Below are 23,750 nucleotides of genomic sequence, written 5' to 3' on the forward strand. Positions count from 1 at the left end.
CCCGTGTACCGCAAAAAAAAAAAATAATAATAATAATAATACGTATCAGCTGGTGGGGTTGTTGATAATGGGGGACAGGGGGTGTATGGGAAATCTTACACCTTCTGCTCATTTTTGCTGTGACCCTAAAACTACTCTAAAAAATAAAGTCCATTAAAATACATAAGTTTCTCAATTTTGTCAATTACTTTAAAAAATAAATTCTTTAAAAATCCCCTCTAAACTCTAAATGCATATTGAATTACAAAAACAAACTATCTAATTAGCGTCTACAATATATGTCAAACCAAAATACATAATCATGGACTTCTGCTTTCATGAACAATCATCTGTGGTAGAAAATGCTCTCTTGTAGTAAACAACTAGTAAGCTACACAGGATATATTAAACTGATTTTTTTCATCATTTGGGCAAAAGACAAATACAGGGTTGTCATTCTTGAGAGAAAATAAACCAATGAAATAAATCTTATGCCAGCCCCTTAAGGCTAGGAGAAAGCTTTAAAGCCAGAGTACAAGGGGAAAAACAAGACCAAAACCAAAAAACAGAAAAGCTAACTAATAGAGCCCAAAGTTCTCTGAGTCTAGGACACAGAGATCAGAATTCACTGAGGCAGAGCTTGTTAGATTTTTGGGGATGAGAACATCAGAGGGGAGACAGGTGGACGGAAAGAGAACTTTAGAGATATGCAAAAGAATTCCTGAATTTTTGTCTATTTAATCCAGCACATATGAGCTGAAATTCAATGATGCTAGAGAAAAACCCCCAGAGCCACGAAGAGCTGGAAAAATTCTGTATCCAACCAGACAGAATGTAGAGACCCCGAAATACAGCATTTAGTGGAATTCTCCCAAAGACAGTAGCAGCCAACATTAGCTCCAGGCTGAAGCGTCCTCTGACTCGGCCCTGAGGAAGCTTAAAATAAGCACTGCATGGGTAAAACTGACTCTAAGTTATCGGAATTTCTGAACAAAGCTCAACACCATGAAAGGAACAGAACAAAACTCAGTACCCAGCAGTGTAAAATCATAATGTCTGTCATCCAATAAAATATTACCAGGCATACGAAGAGACAGAAATATATGATCCATAACCAGGAGATAAATCAGTAATAAAATTAGAGAAATGACAGAGATGATAAAATTAGTAGATGTGGTAGTGAGCAAAGCCAGTATAAATATAATCCACATGCTCAAGAATGTAGAAGAAAACGTGAGCATGTTGAGGAAAAACACTGGAAAACATACTTGTAAAAATCTAAGCTGAACTTCTAGAGATGAAAATTTAACATCTAAAATAAAAAGTACACTGGGTATGATGAACAGAGGATTAAAAACACAGAATAAAACATTAGTGAATTTGAAGAAATAGCAATAGAAACTCTCAAAAATTAAACACACAGAAATAAAAGACTGAATTAAAATGAACAGAGTATCACTGACCCACGGTAAAATATAAAGCAGTCAAAAATACAGACAATGTGAGCCCTAGGAGGAGAGCAGGAGCTAAAACAAAAAATATGTCTATGTTTAAAGAAATAGTGGATAGAAACTTATTTGATGAATATCAAGATATTCATCCTACAGATCCAAGAATTCAACAACCTCCAACCACAAAAACATAAGAAAATTCCACAAAGATGTATCATAATAAAATTGCTGAAGAACAGTAACAAAAATGAAGGTCTAAAAAGCAGACAGTATAAAGGTGGAGGGGATAACTTACTTTTAGCTTAAAAAAATAAGAATTATCACAGACTTCTCACGAGAAACTGTACAGGCTACAAAACAATGGAGTAACAATTTTTAGAGTACTAAAAGACAAAAGTCTGTATCTAGTAAAAATACATTTAAAAAACTAGTCAAAAAGGGGCATTTTTAGACACAGGAAAGCTGAGAGAAGTCATCACCATCACATGTACTACAAGAATATCATAAAGGGTATTCTTCAAGCTAAAAGAAAAAGCTTAAGGGATGAAAAGTTGTAAGTAATCAAAACATCATAAATATTTTGAATGTGGCTAAATATTATAAAATACATTCCTCCCCAGTTTTGAAATCCCTAAAAGATAACTGACAATTTAATGAAAAAATAAGATCAATGTATTATGGGGTTTAAACGTGTAAAAATAGTAAAATGTTTGACAACAATAGCATAAAGGTTGGGAGCGGGGAAATATAAATATGCTTCTATAATGTTCTTACAATATATGTGAAATGGTATAATGTTATTTGAGGATGAATTGTGATTGGTTAAAGGGGTACATTATAAATCCTACAGCAGCCACTATTAAAATACAACAAGATGAAACAAGGAAACAATTATAGCTAATAAGACAATTGTAAAGAAAAAAACTGAAAATATGCTCAATCTACCAAAAAAGCAGAGAAAAAGAAAAAAACACTTGAAAAAATAGAAAACAGATAGCAAGATATGCATAAGTATATTAAATATAAATAGTCTATGCAACTCAACAAAATTCAGAGATTGTCGGATTGCATGAAAAAGCATATCTTAACTATTTGCTGTTTTCAAGAAACTAACTTTCCATACGAAGACACAAATAGGTTAAAAGGATAGACAAAGATGTAACCGAAGTACCTCAGCTATGTCATGATCCCTTTATTTGCTTGCAGACATACTACTAGGGAGAACTCAAGTCTCCACATTGTAGTTGATTGTCTTTCCAAGATGTGTCTAACAAAGGACTTGTATCTTATGTAAAAATCTCTTATGAATCAATCATGAGAAGGCAGGAACTCTGTAAAAAGAGTAACTCCTTTATTTGCTTGCTGGTCCACTGGAAGAGGTGCACGAAATGGCCAGGTAGAATTTCTTAGCTTTGAGTTCAATAAAAATCAAATTGCATCCCAGGGCAGAAGGACTCCTTCTTGGAAACCAGGAACTGTGTTCCAGACAGCCTACTTTTGTAGGTTCGAGAAACACAGATTTTGGCATTGGATCACAAGACGTGGCCACCACATAACTAGGCTTAATTGGTTCTCCTCAACAAAAAGAAATTGCTCTTCAGCTTCAAGGAATCTAGTTACTGAGGAATTCCAGACCTGCCACCTGTCAGAAGTGACCTCATGGTCTTCTGTGTCAGTTGGTAGACACTTACTGAGAACAGGGTGGGCTACACACAGATATACTGCAAAATGTTTACCACAGTACGGTTAATACATACATTATTTATATCACGTAATTACCGTTATGTTGTCCTTGCTATTACAGGAAGAGCATCAAATCTCTTTCACAGCAACTTTCAAATGTGCAGTATTGTTAACTATAGTCACCATGCTGTATGTTGGATCCCTGGAACTTATTCGTCTTATAACTTCAAGTTTGCACTCTGACCAACCTCACCACATTTCGCCCCCACTTCAGTCCCTGGCAACCACCATTCTCCCCTCTATTTATATGAGTTCAGTGTTTTAAAATTCCACATATCAGACCAGCTATCATACAGTATATGTATTTCTCTGTCTAACTTAGCATAATACATTCAAAGTCCATCCATGTTGTGATAAGTGGCAGGATCTCCTTCTTTCTTAAGGCTGATTAATATTATATATATTATATATATATATATATTTTATATATATATATATATATGCTGCAATGAACATGGACATGCAGATATCACTTTGACATAATGCTTTTATCTTCTTCGGACATATAACCAGACATGAAATTGCTGAATCACATGGTAGTTCAATTTTCAATTGAGGAACCTCCACAGTATTCCATAGTGGATGAACCAATTTACATTCCCACCAACAGTGAACCAAGGTCCCCTTTTCTCCACATTTTTGCAAGCATTTGTTATTTCTTTTTTTTTTTGATGATAGTCATTCTACTGGATATGATTTTTAATCAATAACTTAACCTTCAATGTAAAATAACAACAACAACAAAAACAGCAAATTAAACACAGGGTGAGCAGGATGATGGAAATAGAAACAACTTATGAATTATAAAGCATAAAAACAACAGAATAACAATCAAAACAAGAGGTGACAGATCAGTATAGTGGCTTATGGCAGTGAGTACTTTGTTAAGAAGAGCGTAAATAAACTTTCTCAATTGAGTAAAATATTCTAGGTCCTGATAAGGTGGTGGTTACCTGGCTGTGTAAGTTTGTAGAAGTTCATCCATGTTTAACAGCTGGTTATTTCACTGCATATAAATTTTCCCAGAATAAAACCAATAAATCTCATACAGGAAAATACCATATGAATGGTTGTTGACTTCCCATCAAAAACAATGGGGGGCTTCCCTGGTGGCGCAGTGGTTGGGAGTCCACCTGCCAATGCAGGGGACACGGGTTCGTATCCCAGTCCGGGAAGATCCCACATGCCGCGGAGCGGCTGGGCCCGTGAGCCATGGCCGCTGAGCCTGCGCGTCCGGAGCCTGTGCTCCGCAACGGGAGAGGCCACAACAGTGAGAGGCCCGCGTATCGCAAAAAAAAAAAAAAAAAAAAAAAAAGTAATATAAAAAAATCCATAATGGGTGGGATTCATATATATCAAAGGAACTAAGGGGCCAAGTGAAAAGGATGTCAATGGCCAAAGCTGCACCATTTGACCTCCCCCCCACAAAAAGTAGTACCAGATTATAATACAAAGTACAAAATAAAAATCCATGAGTCCATAATGTCCTAACTAAATGAATGAATAAATAAATGGTGGAAAACAAATAAATCTATGTAAATGAATTAAAAAAAAATTTCCAAATGCTCTGTCATCTGCCCGCAGTTTGTTGGAGCACAGCCCGTTACCCCTTAAGTGTGGGCTCTGCATAGTGAATTCTTCCAAAGAATACAGTATGGAAAGAGGAAACAGACGAGGACCTTTACAGGGAACAATTCTGAGAAACACTAACTTGGTCAGGTGATCAAAGTAAACATCAATAATCACAAAGGTACATAAAAATGACTTTACATACCCTTGATGTGATATGATGGAAATGGTGCTGAATCTCTGTAGTTTTCCTGCCTTGAACTCCCAATCCCAGGGTGGCAATGAGGAAAGAATCAAACAATCCTAATTTAGGCACATCCTATAAAATACCTGACCAGCTCTTTTCAAAGCTGTCAAGTTCATCAAAAGCAAAGAAAGTCTGAGAAACTTAAGGCCAAAAGAAGCCCAAGGAGATGGGACAACTAAATATAATGTGGTATCCTGGGTGGGATCCTGGAACAGAAAAATGACTTTAGGTAAAATCTAAGGAAATCTGAATCAACTATGGACTTCCATTAATAATAATGGATCAGTATGTGCTCACTGTATTAAATATACCATGTTAAGGATTTTTTTATGATTTACTTAATTTTTTTTTATTGAAGTATAATTGATTTACAATGTGTTCACCATGCTAAATTAAGATGTTAACAGCAGGAGTAGGGTGTGGGATATATGGAGAGTCTAAAATTCATTCTCAACTTTTCTGTGACTCTAAAACTATTTTTAAATTCGGAAAATGTATTCAAAAATAAGGAATAATAATGCTGGGCACTTGATGCTCATGTTTTTGACCAGATGATAACATAGCCAAGCTGTCACTACATCCAGCATCTCTATTTAAACATACATTCTATTATCCTAACTAGTAAACTTGTGAAGGTAAAAGAAGGAGGTACTAAACAGTAATCAAAATTATAGTCTTTGTTAAATCGCATCGGCAAACCTAAAAAACAGCTCACCAAACATAGTACAGACAGATTCTTTACTAGAATCAAAGGGACATATGTATACATATTTAAACAAAATTATAAAAAGAATTTATTCATACTGGTTATCTCACCATTATAAGGGTGTAGTCAGAATCATTTATCTTGGTAATACATATTTAAGTATTTCATAAGTTTCTCAGTCCTATCTGACACTGGTATTTTCTGAGGATTTTTTATTTATTTTACTTTTTTTTTAATTTGAGGATTTCTAATTTCTTTTTTTATGATTATTATTTTTTTAATATTTATTTATTTACTTCTCTTTTTTTTTTTTTTTTTTTTGGCTGCTTTGGGTCTTAGTTGCGGCAGCCAGGATATTTGTTGAGCCATGAGGGATCTTTTCGTTATATTGGGCTGTCTGCTCGGGTTCCTCTCTAGTTGTGGAGTGTGGGTTTCCTCTCTAGCTGTGGCGTGCAGGGCTCCAGGGCACGTGGGCTCTGTAGTTTGCAGGCACGTGGGCTCCCTGGTTGAGACGCGCGAGCTCAGTACCTGTGGCGTGCGGGCTTAGTTTCCCAATGGCATTTGGGATCTTAGTTCCCCAACCAGGGATCAAACCCATATACCCAGCATTAGAAGGAAGATTCTTTACCACTGGACCACGAGGGAAGTCCCAAGGATTTTTTAAAATATGTGAGTTTTAAATAAAATTGTCCTCAATCTTCTTTAAAGTTGCATTTTATAGTTAACAAACTTGAAATTATTGACACCTTCAATTGATACCTTTGTATTTTTAAATGAGAAACTGTCTTTACAATGCAGTAGGTACACATTAAGTTTAGCAAATTATTCTAGGTGGAGTACTTTCTTAGTTCTCATACGGTTAATAGAGTAATTTGTAAATATTTAAGAAACATTAGTTCAGGGCTTCCCTGGTGGAGCAGTGGTTGAGAATCTGCCTGCTAATGCAGTGGACACGGGTTCGAGCCCTGGTCTGGGAAGATCCCACATGCCGCGGAGCAACTGGGCCCGTGAGCCATAATTACTGAGCCTGTGCGCCTGGCGCCTGTGCTCCGCAACAAGAGAGGCCGCGATAGTGAGAGGATTGCGCACCGCAATGAAGAGTGGCCCCCGCTTGCCACAACTAGAGAAAGCCCTCGCACAGAAACGAAGACCCGACACAGCCATAAATTAATTAATTAATTAATTTAAAAAAAAACCAAACATTAGTTTATCACTTTTTCGTCTTTTATATGTAGTCATGACACCTCCCACTGAACAAATATTTTTTACAAGATAAAGCATGTCTAATAGGTTTTCTCTGTTTATAATTCTTTCAAATGTTGCACGAAATTTAGATACTACAGAATCACAGACCTTTGCATTTTCATTTTATCACAGTCCAGGATATAAATGGATATAACTAAAATTAGAACCATTTTCAAACAAATCAAGATATCCCATAGGGTAATTATAGGTCCTGAAAATTAAATATTCTAGGTAGTTTGGGCCTCCATGCTGTTTGCTAGCTTTGTTTTAAATAAATGGAATTTCCTAAAACTTTCAGAAGCTGAAGTTCGATGTTTCTCCTGTTTACATATTTTCAACTGATTTTTAATGAACTGCAACCAAAATTTAGAAGAACTTATTATAGAAATATTTAATATTGTTCCAGGATACAGAACTGATTTATAACATAGGTTTTAAAGTCTCAGTTATTTCTAAAATATAATTGATCATGAATAGCAAAGAGGAAAAATGCACATAAATAAGCTGATTTTCTATTCAAAACAGAATCATAAAACATACTTTTTTAATTTAGTTATTCTGAAAAAAATACATGAGCATTATTTATGAAGTTTGAAAACTATGGTTTCTTGCAGTTGCTTTTAGATGCTTTTTGGATGACATTATGAACTATTTTAACCACAATTCATCTCAAAGATATTCATGTTATATAACCTTCTTAATTTAGTAAGACGACTGTACTACGTTTCCCCACCCCCAAAAGTCTTTGTATATTTTTCATGTTTCAAAAACAACTACTGTTCTTCTTGAACTGCAGAATTCATGGTAGCCTTCACAATAATCTCTGTTCTTTCACTTTTTACTGAATAAATTTTCAAGAGCTTTGCTTTTCTTCCACAAATGTGTGTTAAAAAATAAACTGCTATTGCAATTAATCTAATTTTTTTTGGATAAACACTGCTATTCAAGTGGCACCTTTTCAAATGCCTGTGAAGTTCTGCCACTGCTAATGATGCCAATCCGTTAACGTCTCTTTCTTGACCTTTCACGTATGCACCGCTGCCCACACACACACTTTGAAATGGAAATGAGATGAATTAATTGACAAGAAGAGTCATTTGATCTAAATGAAAACTGATGATGCACAGAGAGGTCCTTCCATATCTGTTCTTCTGCTCAACACGTTAAACCATCTCTTTGGGCAACAGACTTTTAAAAATGACTGCACACTGTTGAAGTACATCTGCTGCTTCTGACTTGCATCTTCTGGATTTTAGGTGAACAAATGGTGTCAGTCAGTAGGCGCACCAGAGCAGATGGTAAATGTGGACAAATCTTTTCTGCAAGTTACATGCTTGTCAGGAATCTTCTTCAATAACAAAATCATTATTTTTTTTAATTTAATACACATTCAGTTTATTGTTTTCTTATTGACGCTGAAAGGGTTCCTTGGAAAGAGGAGTGGCCAACAGAGGTCAAGGGGTCATTGGAGAATGGGTGGCGAGGACACAGCTAACAGGTGAGGATGTTTGCTGAGCCCCACCATACACCCTGGGGGCCAGGTGGTCATAACTAAGCAAAATAGGTTTTGAAAAAAGAAAAAAAAGGTCAAAATTGGTGAATGAAAGTAAAAACCTCCAAAGGACCAACTGCAGATAAAAATGTGAAGCCAGGATCAAAGCATGACCCTACTCCATCGAAAGTTCCACTCCTATGTGGCTTTCCATGAGAATGCTCAAAAAACACCTCCGTTAAGGGAAAACCCTCTGACTCATAAAAGGTTTATTTCCCCACAATAGACTGAAACGAAAGTCACCCAATTGATTTTGTAAGTTTAATACAACCTTGACTACAAAGCCAGATAAAGAGCAAAGATTCATAGCATAGCTCTGAATAATCCAAAGTATAATATTATCTAACCAAATCCAGCAGTGCATTAAAAAATAACAAACCTTCACAATCAACATGAGTCTATTCCAGAAATGCAAGACTTTAATAAAACTTCTGAAAAATCCAACAACTGAATCCATCACTTCGATCAACTCTATAAAAATCACATAATTATCTGAATAGATGCATACAATTGTTGGTAAATTTTAAAACTGAAATTAATATACAAGATATATATAACTTGAAAAAAACAGAAACGGCCTCACATGGAAAAAAAAGCACGTACAGAAATGTTACTGCAATCCCACCCCTAGACGTATACCCAGAGAAAACCATCATTCAAAAAGACACACGCACCCTAGGGTTCACTGCAGCACTGTTTACAGTAGCCAAGACATGGAAGCAACCTCAATGTCTATCGACAGATGAATGGATACAGAAGATGCGGTATATATATACAGTGGAATATTACTCAGCCATAAAAAGGAATGAAATAATGCCATTTGCAGAGACATGGATGGACCTAGAGATTCTCATACTAAGGTGAAGTAAGCCAGACAGAGAGATATTGCTTATATGTGGAATCTAAAAAAAAAAAAAAAAGATACGAATGAACTTATATACAAAATAGCAATAGACCCACAGATGTAGAAAACAACTTATGGTTACCAAAGGGGAAAGGGAAGGATAAGTTAGGAGTTGGGGATTAATTTATACACCCTACTGTATATAAAATAGATAACCGACAAGGACCTACTGTACAGCACAGGGAATCTACTCAATATTTTGTAATAACCTATAAGGGAAAAGAATCTGAAAAAAATATATATGCATAACTGAATCACTTTGCTGTATACCTGAAACTAACACAACATTGTAATTCAACTATAGCTCAATTAAAAAAAAAAAGAAAAAGAATTCATGAGAAAAATCTTACGGCAAACCTCACGAACAATAGAAACAATTTGTTTGTGCTTCCTTTATTACTCAGAACAAAGCACATACTGTTACCATTATCATCCAATATAAGAAGTCTAGAATAGAAAAGCAAGAAGGAAAAAAACAAGAGGAAGAGACAAGTGAAGTTTAAAACAGTAGGTGTATCCGACACCCAGTATACACCCTTCCTATCTCCCCAGCCTTTTGTGGCTCGTGTTCCAGTCACTGTCCCAGTGACAAATTTTGTGTGAACGCCAACCGAATTCTCTCTGAGGAAACCTCCCCCTTGCCCGTGGGTCTCCTTTAATCAGTTTCCTCAGTTTCTTTGGCCATACAGCTATCTCCTCCCCGAGCACAGACCGCTAGTCCCCTCTCTGAATGAGTTGTGACCTGCCTCTGGTTTTGGCCAGGAAGCAGTGAGAAGCCGGGTGGCAAATCCTGAGGAAAGTCTGCATCTCTGGGGCACACCCCTACGTCTGGAACTCACTGCATCGTCTCTGGGTAAAATGAGGCTACTTTTCTTTGCCAAAAGTCAGTAGAAGGCTTCTGCCAATCAGACGTTTCAAGAGTATCTCAAGATTCAAGACACCCGGGTTCATCCACCCAGATGCCCCTACCTTAGCATTCGGGGCCCCGTCTTCATCTCAGGGCTTTGATTCTCATTTTGGTGCACGTGGGCGTTATGCATGAGTCTCCCTTGAAGCCTCACCACGACAGTTACAAGGCAATTCTGCCCATGAAGTTTAGCATAGTCTGCTCTGCTCCTACACACAAGAAAAGCTCTTTGAGTCAGTCATGAAAAGTCCCTCGGATGGATTTCATGGTGCACCTTGTGATGGAAGTTCACTGCCCTAAACCTATTATTTTCTTTTGTCCAAGATTCCAAACGTAGTTGAGCTAAACCAACTCACTCTACAGCCCTCATTCTTTTCTTTGCTCTCCATGCTATTCAGGTGCCGCTGTACACTGATGTTTCACTTCCTACCTGTTTCTCACCACAACTAACCACAGATAAAAGCCTTCGTAATTGCAACGCTGCTTAATCCAGCAGTTATCACTGTCACATTTGCACCAGGATTTGGTTTGTGTGTAATGTTGAGATTGTTAAATAACACAGCTGCAAAATCCCCACGTGACTGTGTTCTAGGGCCAAACATTAACTTCTGTCTTAGCTTTAGTTTCTCGGAAAGAATCTCAGGCAAAGGCTCCCGTGCTGCTCCTTCACTAGGGAATGTAATCTCAAAGAGAAGGAGTAATTGACAGGGATAATGTCGAGGAGAAATATGGAGAAGCAATGAATTAGCTACTGCTAATTGCAACATCCTCCAAGAAGTGGAATAAACTGCGTCTCTGGAGAGACTGTCTAGAGGAGAAAAAGGAGAATTTACCTTGTGGCTCCTACATCTCAGTAGTCAAGGGGTGGCCCATGGGACATGAAATAACCCACAGTTCTGAGTTTCACAACTGTCCTGCCAGGTAGGGTCCCATCACGTCCCAGCTTTGGCATCAGCAAGAAACCGCGGGGCAGGACACACAGCAGAGAGATAGGGGAATTATAGTTTCCGCTCTGAGAGGAAACAGCTATATGGCCAAAGAAACTGAAGCGACTGGCTCATCGATACCCATGGGAATAGGAGAGCACATATGGATCACGAGGCTGGATGTTAAGGGTATTGAACTGAAGGTTAGAGATGTATAAATAGGGCGCATTTATTGACATGGGGTACGCAGGTCACGGGGCACGTGGTCAAGGGTTCGGCGTTCTGGCAAACACACCACAGTACGATCCTAACAGTTCACTGAGCTGCTCCTTGAACCAGCTCTGACACTCAAAGCCTTGCCCAGTCAATAAGGTAAATATGCCAGAAATTTCTTGGCACAGTATTGAGGGACATATCAGCCGTCTCAGGGAACTGAGAATGTTAGAACAAACTTACTATGTAAGAACTGAGAAACTACAGCCAACTATGTTCCTCGAGATGGTCCAAGGACACGCCCTTTACGAAGGAAATAAGGAATATACTTTCGAGAGAAGTCATATACTATCTGAGGAAATGGAGGCTATTTTTGGTAGGCCAAGGTGGCTGTAAGATGAGCTGCCATAGACTGCGTTCCCTAATAGCATTGAGGGTGATAGGATTCCAAACGGCATGGCGACATGCCACACATCCTGAGGCAAGGCGACATAATTACTGCAACGGCGAGCAAGGCTAATGGGCCGGCAATGGATATTTGACCATAGTGTTTTCATGGTTAAGAGAGATGGACAGCCAGTTAGGGTGAGATGGACGATGAACTGATGGATAGATCTATCCTTCAGTCAATCTATCTATCCATCGATTGACTGATAGATAGAACTTTTCTGTGCTGATATGTCCTACACAGCCTGGTGGACTGAAGGCTATTACCAGCTGACAAATGGAAAATCATGGTTCTTCACCAAGTTTCCAGGTCAAAATCAGTCCACAGACCAAAAGCTCTCTGCAGTGTCACCACAAGTATATGCCCAAGTACTTCTTCAATTTTTCTCAAAGAGATCTATGACGATTTTCTGGGTAGCTGTGCCCTGGAGACGGAGATAAGGATACCCAGATATTCTGAGGGTTAGCAGAAATGGGGCCTGAGCTGACACTGATACCAGGAGACAGTCATTACCACCGTGATCCTCTGGATGGAGTGGGGGCATCTGGAGGTTATGTGGCTAAGGCCTGTCTCATAGTAGGCCCAATGGATCTGAAGATCTACCCTGGGGTTATTCTTCTGTTTTTCCAGTGTATAATAGGGATATATGTGCAAAACTATCACCTGGACAAAAAAAAAAACAAACAAGATAACGAACAACTCAATTCTCTTGCGGATGAAGGCTGGATTACTCCACCATTTAAGCAACGAAGGTCCGCCAAAGTACTGGCCGGTGGTGAGAGAAAACCGCCATGGATGCCGAAGGGTTAGAGGACGAGCGTCAGCCACAGCCTGCAGCTTGCTGCACTCTCCATTTTGCCTGACATCTTTGTAGCATCTACATCTGGCTGCCATCTTGGAGGAGGCCCTGGGACCAACTGGACTTTTCAATCTCTTCTCAGAAAATGAGTGACAGCACCTGTTCTCACCCCTCTGGAGATCCCATATTGCAACAATATGAAAGGAACAAGTGGTGCCCAGGAGGGGGTCTGTCAGACACATCCCACGAGTCACATCAAATTTTCTTGGCCTTCCTTACCTACGGCCAGTTCTAGCCATTGCTAGAGATGGACTCACCTGTGATTTAACCAATTTCCACTCAAACATAACTGGGGAGGGCTTTGTTGCTTGCCCAAACTGCAGTCCTCTCTCTTCCTTTACTGGTTATGATGGTGCATGAAGCTTGTTTGGTGCCCAAGGAAGTGAAATTTATAAGCTCAAGGAAGTTAATGCACATTGGTGTCAATCTTTAGCCAAGCAGAGGCGTGAGCCAGTGGGCTCAGTTTTCTCCCTTCTTCCTCTGGATGCACTGCCCTGAAATGCAATTCAAATGACTTCTTGGTAAACAAAGCCAAGGATTACCCTTGGGTTGCACTTGGGGGCAGCTGCTTGACTGAGTTCTCCGTCCTCTGCTTCCCTCTTCCCTGGCCCTCAGTCCTATTTCTGGAACTGTCCTCTCTAATATGTTATTAGCACATAAGCCACTGCATTAGCTGCTGCTTCCTGGGAATCCCAGGCTAGAAGAGAAGGGAATCAACAATCGGCATCGTGTGTATACAGCACGCTCATTGTTAAAGAAAACACAATACAATCATCAGATAAACATGCTAAACAAGTTAGAGTTCAGCAACTTCGTCAGCTACAAGATGATCTCCAACAATGAATTAGAAAAACATCCTGAATAGAAGATATCATTCATAGGAATAGTATTAAAAACAGTGACAAATTAGCGCGGAAAGAAGAAAACGTAACTGATTATATACAAAATAAGGAGTTCCCATTCAGTCATAAATACAAAGGAAGCTTGCCTATGATAAAGATGGCTTCAAAACAGTGGGGAATTTTTAATAATAGAATCTGAAAAATTATCTTTTTAATATATCATACATGGATTTCAAATGAATGCTTTGTGAAAACACTTTTATTTCATCATGACCTATGAATAAATGCAAATTTCATTTCCCTGCAGCCCCAGATTTCAGGTTTTTGTTTTTTTATGGGAGCCTACCACAATTTTAATTTTGTTCCTGCAGAATAAGAGGCAAATGTGTCTTGCAGCAGTGTGGAGGAGGGCAAGAGAGGAAAACAGAGCTCTGAGTCGGGGTCGCTGTGTCACCACCAGCAAAGCCCTGCTGGCTTGTCTGTAGGTGCGAGAGCATCGAGTGTGAACAACAGCTTGAGCGTTTCAGGTGTTGCCCCTTTGGCGTTTAGTATCCACCTGCGGTTTAAGAAAAAGCCTGGCAGTGTAAAAGGGGGAGAGTAAATCAAATTCTCTGTTGTCTCAATTTTCAAAATGATGGGAGTTGGAGCAATTTTCACACCTTTCTTGTATGCAGGTCAGCTGGGGGATTTAAGTGACATGGCACTTTCTGTGATGAGTTTCAGACACTCATCACAGCTGGCCTAAAGCCTAATCACAGACTCCCGGTAAGGGGACAGGCACAAGCCCTGTGCTTGGCAGGCATTCCTGGGAAAGAACTTACAAGGGTTCTTCTGGAAACATCTTCACAATACGTGCATCTCCTGAACCCTATGGTGGCCCATTGCTGGGATCACCAGTGCACCTGCTTGCCTTGTTCCCTGGAGAATCTGTTATACTGTAAGGGAATCTCTCCCTGTGTGAAAATGGATGGATCGACCTCAGAATATTTCTAAAAAATGGGCTGTGCTTTCTGCATGTGTAAAAGTGCATCACAGGAGTGACAATACAGTTTGTAGCAATGGAGACGGTAAACGTCAGGATGGGACCACTGGCCCTCGGGTTCTGTCTCCGTTGGCTGCTGTGGAAAGCCGTCGTGGGAATCACTCCCATGACTGGATGAAGATGGTGCTGAGATGGAGGCCAGGTGGTGGTGCTGGTGTTAGTAGTTGGTAGTTAAGGCCACGTACCTACCGGACACTTACCATGAACCCCAAACTGACCTAAGCCCTTTATGAGCACGAACACATTCAATCCTCTCAAAGATATTATGAGCTCAGCACTTCTGTTATCCCATTGGGAAAATGTCAGCCCATCTAACTCTGGGTACCATCTTCTCTCTGATGCTCATTCGCCTTTTATCCATCAGTTCCCTCTGACGTGTAACAAAAGCCCAGGAGCAGAGGTAGGAGAATTAAAGGAACATCACGCATAGGTGTCACACCTACCTTATCTCCACGAAAACTGAAAGTCTTTACCACTTTCTGTTAGCGTCCTAGTACTAAGAGCCCTGAATTAAGACCAATGAAGTATCTTTACAATCTACTAAAAATATTAAAAAATGAAGATACAAGGGGAAAATGTAAAGGTGAGACCTTATGTTTCAAAACAGCTTTCTTGAGTAAGGGAAAGTGGATACTACACTCAATGTGTGGTTGTGTGGCTGTGTTTGTAATTTTCTCCTCTTCCTCACTTTCCTAGTTTATCAAGGGAAGCATGTTCCGTAATTAGTGTCAACTTAGGGGCAGGCTAACCTTCAGGTCTCCAAATATTTTCCCCCAGTTTCTGTAAATGGTAAGACGTCACGCAAAGGGTTAAAGTGCATGGTTCAGAAAGTAGTATTAATTCTCCAGACACGGTTTCTGCTCATAAACATAATTACTCACAGGAACATTTTTTCCAGGAGTGACTGGTGCGACTTTTCCGTTTGGACAAGAACAGCGCCTAACATCCAACTAAAATGGCAGAGCGAAGCCCACTGTCTAGGAAGCCATACTCACCCCATTTTAGACAAAAGCCACCAAGTTTCAGCCTGTAAAGTTTGGACACCAGAGCAGGCAAGGGACCGGCCAGCTGCTATGGAGGACTCGGGCCAGCCTTCTGGTTTGTCTCTGGAACTGGGCTCAAAGGGGACTTTGCTATTTGACAAAAGTCCTGAATTCCTCAGGGCTGTTGTGTTGGTGAACATTTTGGTCACCTGAGCCCACCCTTTCCGGGTGACAGATTCTCAACCCAAAGCCTTCAATGAATAAACTGGGAGAATGATTACAGAGCTTGTCAAGTAATTTACAAAGTATGGTTTAACGTAATGGGTTGTTCCATTCTGGAAAAGTTGTCTGTCTGTCTCTGGTGAGATCAGTTTGTAGTTTTTCTTTCTGTTGAATTTTGTTTGTGATTTTTTTTTACCTTTTACATCTGTCTCAACTGTATCAGTCTGCCCTAGTTCCCTGCCTCTTGCTTAATTTTTTAAATTATTTTATTTATAAACAATGAAGTATTTTTGGTGCAGTTTTAATGGGTACTCTTGAGTCTCTGATCTTTAAAGGGTTTGGGTCAGCCTGGCCTGGCCTGGCTCATCCTGAAGAACCCTCGTCAGCTCTGACACTATTTATTTTGTTTTGTTTTTGAATTTTATTTATTTTTTATACAGCAGGTTCTTAGTAGTTATCTATTTTATACATGAGTGTATATATGTCAATCCCAGTCTCCCAGTTCATCCCACCACCATCATCTCCCCCCGCCACTTGCCCCCCTTCCTCTTGCTTAATTTTTGTGAAGGTCAGCTAACTGCTGCATCTGCCTCTGACATTTTCAAATCTCTCTATAACCTTGTCACATTTTATCAGAGACTCTCTCCTTTTACCCAGGTAAATTCCAGTCAAATTTCTGATAAGAATGTCTGCAGTGTCTCCTCAGCGCATGGAGTATAAAATCCACGCACTTTATGCTGGTGCGTGAGACCACCCATGATTGTGCGTTGACGTACCTTTATTTTCTTTCCTGCATAATCCCATCCTCCCAAAACAATCTTATTCTTGAACCCTGGACTCCTTTTCTCTCTTGAAATGGGCCCTACATTTCCTTCCTTCCCAGTTCAGAAAGCATCCCTTCCTATCACCTCCACCTCTTAAAATCATATATTTTTTTCTTCAAGGCCCCACTTAAATACATCTTCTAATAATCACCTCCTGAATTTTCCCAAGTGGCAGTATTTTTCTTGTTTTTAATGATTTGGGAGAGTTTGGCCTAAGTTGGATTCTGGGTCTGTCACACGCATTGTGTGTGCCTTTGGATAAGTTATATCATCTCCAGGATTCTTGGGTCTTTATGTAAAAATCAGTGAGCCTCTCAGGAAACTCCGAACAAGATACCTGAAGATCTCTGGCCTCAGCATGTTACGATTCCCACTCTTCGCTGAAAGCAGATGAGGCCAGCATGCTATGACTACATAGTGTCCTTAAGTGAGTCACACTTAGACCTCTGTGCCCGTCCTCACAGACAGACACGACAAGGAAGGAAAGCAAGTGTCATCTCCACATCTTCTGCTCAAATACTTTTCTTAGCTATGACTTTTGCTTTAGTATTTTTATAAACATTAGATAAAAGCATGTCTTCTAGTGTACCAAGTTAAGAAATGACTGCAAAAGTGACAAAACATGAAGTAAGTGGGAAATGACCTCTTCTGTCTTTCTCCGAGCACAGGGGTCATGCCACGCCAGCTCTAAAGCAAATTATCCTCTGGGTGACAAACCCACCCTCAGACTGATGACAGGGCCAGCAATACTGGACATTTCATTCAATAAGGAATCTTATAAGTTACACCCTTCTATGTGTAACTGACTCTTACCGTCCTAAGGTTTCTAACTTATTGCAATCACATAAAATAAGGTAAGATCTTCCCCAAGGGGTGAGATAATTCTAAGGTTGATAGAAGGTAAGTTTTGAGCTCATAAGACTGCTGTGAAGATACAAATAAAATAAGGTATGTTGAGTACCTAGGACACTACAAAGCATATATTAGACAGTCAGTAAAAATCCCCTTTCCTATTTTTTCTACTTTTTACCAACACTTTGTTATGCCCTAACAACATGCTTTTAAATTTGTCTTCTTTTATTTTACATACAAAGACCTGGACCTCTTTAATGCACACAATTTGATGAGTCTTCTAATTGTGGTGGGCCATTCTTCTTTACTGTCCAAGACTGTGAACTCTTCGTGGACAAAACCCCCAACTTATGCACCACTGCATATTTACCCAGCTTTTGCATATAGTAGTTATTAGTAAATGTTGGAATCAAATTGACTCTGCTAAGTTTGATATACTGAGACTACACTGATAGTATAGTCTAGTATACCTAGACTAGATTCAGCTAGATTCAGTATATCTAGCTGAAGAACGATTGGGGAACAGTTTGCACGGACTTTTCATTGAACTAATGAGTGAGCTCAATATGCAAATAGCTTAAACAGGCGAGACAGGAATTAACACAAAGACTGTTTGTGTGAAACTAACCAGGCTTGAGTTTTGAGTTTAAGAGAGCCTCGCTTGCTTAGGCATTTCTGAAGACCTGGATGAATGTACTACATCTTTCACACTATCATACATTTTTGTAAATTTGTAAAATCACAGTTGATTAAAAAGCCTTTCTACTTCCTCTGCAATTTGTCCTTTGCCTCCCTTTTGCTTTTATTGGGTAAATGGCAGTGGATGCAGGTACTTTCAGTATCCAATAAAGGGGAAGTTGAGCGGAGGACACATTTAATCCGATTACATGGTTTGTAGCTACTTCTGTGAACAACTCTTCCCGTATATAAATGGTTTCCAGTTACACTTCTTTAGCCCATGGTGCCAAACTACCAGCGCTGTGACAAATTTTCAGGGAAAGGAGATGAGTCACTGTTTGGACATAGTCTGGCATTGTAAATACACGGGTAGTAGAGAAAAAACAAAGTTTGAAATGTGTGCCTCCAACAGCTAGACTTGCAAAAGTCTTCTAATCATCAGATGTGTAAAAAACATAGACAGAAGACCTGAAGATACCTCCTAGAAGGAGTATACTTAGTAATCCAGTATATAAATCAATATAAATGCAGGTGGTGGATTGAACAACTAGCCCTATTCCTTCATGTCTCTGTCCATCCACATTTCGCTACGCTCTCGTTACAGGGAAATCGCACTTGCTCAGTCATCTCTTCACTCTTCCAAGTGACATACTTTGCCCAAAGGAATGAAGTGGAAATATCAATATGTCCATTCTGGCCTGGGCTTTCAGAGACAAAACATCGTTCTGCTTGCCTGCCTTACCTCTGCAACTGCCATGAGCAAAATATGCCCTGTTTAGCTCCCAGTTCTAGAAGAAAAAGAGTAGAGCCACCTGGCTGACCCACAGAACTTCAGTGAGAAGCAAGGCTGTCCCAGCCACCTAGCTGAGGCACCTGGGCCAGCCAAGCACCAGGCAACCCACAGATCCATGAGAATGAATAATTCTTACCTAAGCCACTAGTTTGGTCATGCAGCAGTGTTATGGAAGTAGATAAATGATTCAATGTGATACTCCCTTTTTTGTTGGAGATTGAATGACATAAATTTATCAGCACTGAAACGTTTGAGAACAGTGTAATTGAAGTAAAGCGTACTAAGTGTAAAGTTGCACGTTTTAGGAATCCAAGCATCCCCAATAAATTTTGACCAGCGATAGTAGAGACTAAATTTAATCTCTATTTTCTCTATAGAAAATACAGCAAAATCAGTACTATACAAACACTTCAAAGAAATTGTAAAATACATAAAAAAGATTATTACTGTATATCAGAAATTTTATATATATATTTGTGTGTGTGTGGTATTTATGGACATGTTAATTCTTTAAATTTATTATTTTTTCAGATTTCTTTTTTAACTGCTTTATTGAGGTGTGATAGCCGTAAAATAAATGGCATATGTCTGAAGTATATAATTTGGTATGTTTTGATACGTATATACACCCATGAAACCAACACCGTAATCAGAACACGAATAGGTCCATCATCTCAAAAACTCTCCCACCCTTGTTGAACCTGACCCCCACCCCTGCCTACCCACGGCCCCTTCACGAAGCAACCACTGCTCTGCTTTCTATCACTACTGATTAGTCTGCATTTTCTAGAATTTTACGTAAATTCAATGACCTATCTGCTCATTTTTGTGTGGCTTCTCTTATCCATGTTGTTGTAGCAATGGCTTATTCCTTTTTTCCTTTATTTTTTGGTAAATACCCCACTGTGTGAATTGGCCATAGTTTGTTTAAACATTCACCCTCTGATGAACATGTAGATTATTTCCAGCATTTGGGTAACACAAACAAAGGTGATATGCACATTCGCGTCTAAGTCTTTATATGGACATATGCATTCATGTCCCTTGGGCAAACGCCAAGGAGTGGAATGAATGAATATTTGGTACGTGTGTATTTAGCTTTTTAAGAATTTGCTGATCCGTTTTCCAAAAATCATTGTCATCATTTTATATTCCCACCATCATTATGAGAGAGTTCTAGTTCCTACACATCCTTGCCAAGACTTGGTCTGGACAGTCTTTTTCTTTTCTTTCTTCTTTAGTTATTCCAACAGTTGGTTAGTGATTTCTCATTGTGGCTCCATTTGCATTTACCTAAAATGACTAATAAGTTGAGTATCTTTCAAGTACTAAATTGCTATCTGGATATCCTCTGGTGAAGTGTCTGTTCCAATTTTTTCCCATTTATATATAGGGCTATTTTCTTATTACTGAGTTTAGATCATTATTTGCATATTTGGATACAAAGTCCTTTATCAGCTGTCTGATTTGCAAATATTTTCTCCAAGTCCTTGACTTGTCTTTTCATTTCCAAGCAGAGTCTTATTAAGAAGAGATGTTTTCATTTTGATAAACTCCAATTTATCAATTTATTCTTTTATAGATAATTCTTTTGGTATTGTACCTATAAGATCTTTGCCTAACCTATAGTCATAAAGGTTGTTTTTCCTATATTTTTCTTCTAGAGGTTTCATAGATTAGTTATGCCATATTTTGAATTAATATTTGTATACGGGACGAGATACAGAGTAAAGTTTGTTGGCTGGCTTGTTTTTGCCTCTGATTCTTAAAAAAACTATCTTCTTTTCCACTGAATTGCTATTGCACTTTTATTAAAAGTCAATTGACCGTACACACATAGGTGTTAACCTGGAATCACTATTTTGTTCAATGATGTATATGTTTATCTTAATGCTAGCACCATATATATATTGTATTATAATATAAACTATATTATAATATATATATATAATATTATACATATATAATGTTGTATTAGATTTGTTGGAAGTGTGTTAAAACTTTTTGCATCTATTTTATGAGACATATTGTTCTGTATTTTTCTTGTAATATCTTTGGTTTTTATATCAGAGTAATTCTGGCATCATAGAATGAACTGTGAATTTTCCCTTCTTTTTCAGTTTTCTGGAAGATTTTCGTATAGCATTGATATTATTTCTTCATTAAATATTTTATAGAATTAACCAGTGAAGACATCTGGATATACAGGTATTTCAGGGGAAGATTTTCAGCAATAAATTCCCTTTCTCTAATAGTTGTAGAGTGGCTCAGCTTATTTGTCTTGTGTGAGCCTTGATACTTTGTGTCCTTAAGGAAACTTTTCCACTCCATCTATGTTGCTGTATCTATCATCTTGAAGCTGTCTGTGATACTCCCTTATTACTCTCTTAATATTATCATTTTAATATGTTTTATTGTAAATATTCACTTTTCTGTTCATAACTTTGTATTCTTTGTCAAAAAAGTATTTAATCTTATGGAAATACATATTCTGGAAGTGCTCCTGTTATTAACCTGCATAATCTTAGAGGTGGCTGCTCTGCTCAAAGGTACTTTGCTGCTTTACGAATATGTGCAGGACCACCCTTCCCCAACTGGCCCACCATCAAGTCTCCTTCCACCAGAAGATAACTGGTAATAAAGACGGGGTCAGCAGGTGATATTTTTGGAGGATATGTGGCTATTGTGACTAAGTTTTCTGAGCACAAATCCATTCATTTTCTAGAGTGTCAACTCTAAAATGCTGTGACTACTACTGACCAGAATTCCTTCCATCACGAACACCAGATGTGATTTAGATACTATTGACCATGTGCACTAAACAAGTACTTGATTAAGAATTTGCATAAGAGAAGAGGAGGAGCTATCAGACATATGACCACCACCATCGGCTACTGTTTACCTGTTCCTGATACCTTGTACAACAACAGTAAGGTGGAACAAAGAATACAGCGTGAAAATAAAATATATGCAATACAAAGAACAAGAGATGAATGACTAATCAATCATTCAATGGGACTTCTAGGTCTTTTGTTACGATTTTCTGCCGTGCTAATACCTGAGCTTTTAGCTCCTTTCTATTTCTTTCAAAATATATTATTGAAGATTGTTACTTAATTTAAAAGGCCCTTTAATGTTTTTCTAATTTCATAGATTATCTGTCCATACCATGCTCTTTGAACAATCTCTCCACCTCTGCACTCACACACACAATATAATGGACGTCTTTTACCACTGATCCTCAGGGAAAGATAATTCAAAATTATCCATAACCGTTTAATACAACCCCAAATGTGTTTTGGGTACACTTTTACCCAATTGAATACTTAATCATCCATGTCATACTGGCTAACTTGGTATATTACCATTTATTACTCCATATTGAAAAGTTCCTCTATCTATAGAAACATATACCTAATGGTCTTCCAGGATTCTTTCATTGCAAAATTTTCAGAGACATTAAGAAAATCTTTTATCCATAACATTCCTTTTCAAATCTCTGTATGTGTCAGGTTTTATTTTACTTATCCAAAAACTGATGACTATGAAAGGTACAGGATTTAATATGTCACACCAATTTCACTCTCATACAAAATTCCTTATATCCACATCACACTAAGAAAACCCTCATAGACCAGGTGAGGAATTTTCATGGAGTAAATTAAAGAATCAGTATTTTGAAGACGGGGCCAGGTCCCAAGTGGCATCTACCTGTGATATACCCATGTATTCACAATACTCAGGAAAAATGGGACCTTGTTTTTGATATAAAAGTACCAAGATTATGAATGGTCATAGGGGTGGGTAATTAGAAAGTTTGGGAGAAATGCTCAAGGACTGAAGTCAGGGCAAGTTTTAGTTCCTCAGCAGAACTGGATTCTTGAGTACTGGAGACACAAGAACTGATGCCATTATAACAGAGCCTCATGAACGGAGGCAGTGTAGCTTAGTGGTTAACAATAGACTCTTGGGCCACATAGATCGAAACTGAAATTCTCACCCCTCTTCTTTGTGTCCTCGGGAGAATTTTTTTTTAATCTCTCTAATTACAAGTTCCCCAATCTATGTAATAATAGAACTTACCTAATATTCTTACAATAATAAATAAATAAGGACTAATGAAAAAAGTTAGTACAAAACTTGACAGAGGACAAAAATGTTAGTGCCACAGACTGAATATTTGTGTTTCCCCAAAATTTATACGTTGAAACCTAATCCTTAACACACTGCTATTAGGAGGTAAGGCCTTTGGGAGGTGAATAGATCATAAGGGGTAGGGCTATGGTGAATGGGATTAGTGCCCTTACAAAAGGCACTCCACAGAACTTCCGTGTCTCTTCTGCCAGGTGAGGACATAGAGAGAAGACAATGTTTATGAAAAGGAAGTGGGTTCTCATCAGATACAGATGTGCCAGCACCTTGATCCTGGACGCCCCAGTCCCCAGAACTGTGAGCAATGACTTCTGTTGTTTATAAGCCATCCAGTCTCTGGAACTTAGTGACAGCAGCCCAAGAGAGTTGGCCTGTATTATCTTAGCCTGGTTTAGAAACAGGGCCACTGAGAGGTTAAGCACAGCCTAGTTTCCACCCCAAGTAAACAGCAGATTCTGCACTCAAGCCAGGCTCCCTCACTCCAAGATCTCAAGAAGTATTCCCACTCTCCTACTGTCTTATGCCACCTCCTCTTTTGCGGACGCCTATCACTTGTTACTATATTCTTGCAGTGGACGTCCCAACATAAGTACTTAAGGTATATACATGCCTG

The 23,750-nt window shown here is 38.7% G+C and overlaps 1 long non-coding RNA gene across 5 annotated transcripts in view; it reads right to left on the minus strand.

Annotated features, from left to right (window-relative positions):
• The window catches only part of LOC307179743, an 893,234-nt gene that overhangs the window by 91,236 nt on the left and 778,248 nt on the right, over positions 1 to 23,750 (minus strand). For 4 of the 5 annotated variants that reach the window (XR_013825537.1, XR_013825538.1, XR_013825539.1 and 1 more), the window contains one exon: positions 13,007 to 13,243. The exons of the other annotated variant lie outside the window; for it this stretch is intronic. This is a non-coding gene — a long non-coding RNA (uncharacterized lncRNA). The remainder of the gene's footprint in view (positions 1 to 13,006; positions 13,244 to 23,750) is intronic. 5 annotated transcript variants of the gene reach the window in all.

The sequence above is a fragment of the Stenella coeruleoalba genome (genome assembly GCF_951394435.1).
Source record: "Stenella coeruleoalba genome assembly, chromosome: 21".
NCBI classification, from domain to species: Eukaryota; Metazoa; Chordata; class Mammalia; order Artiodactyla; family Delphinidae; genus Stenella; species Stenella coeruleoalba.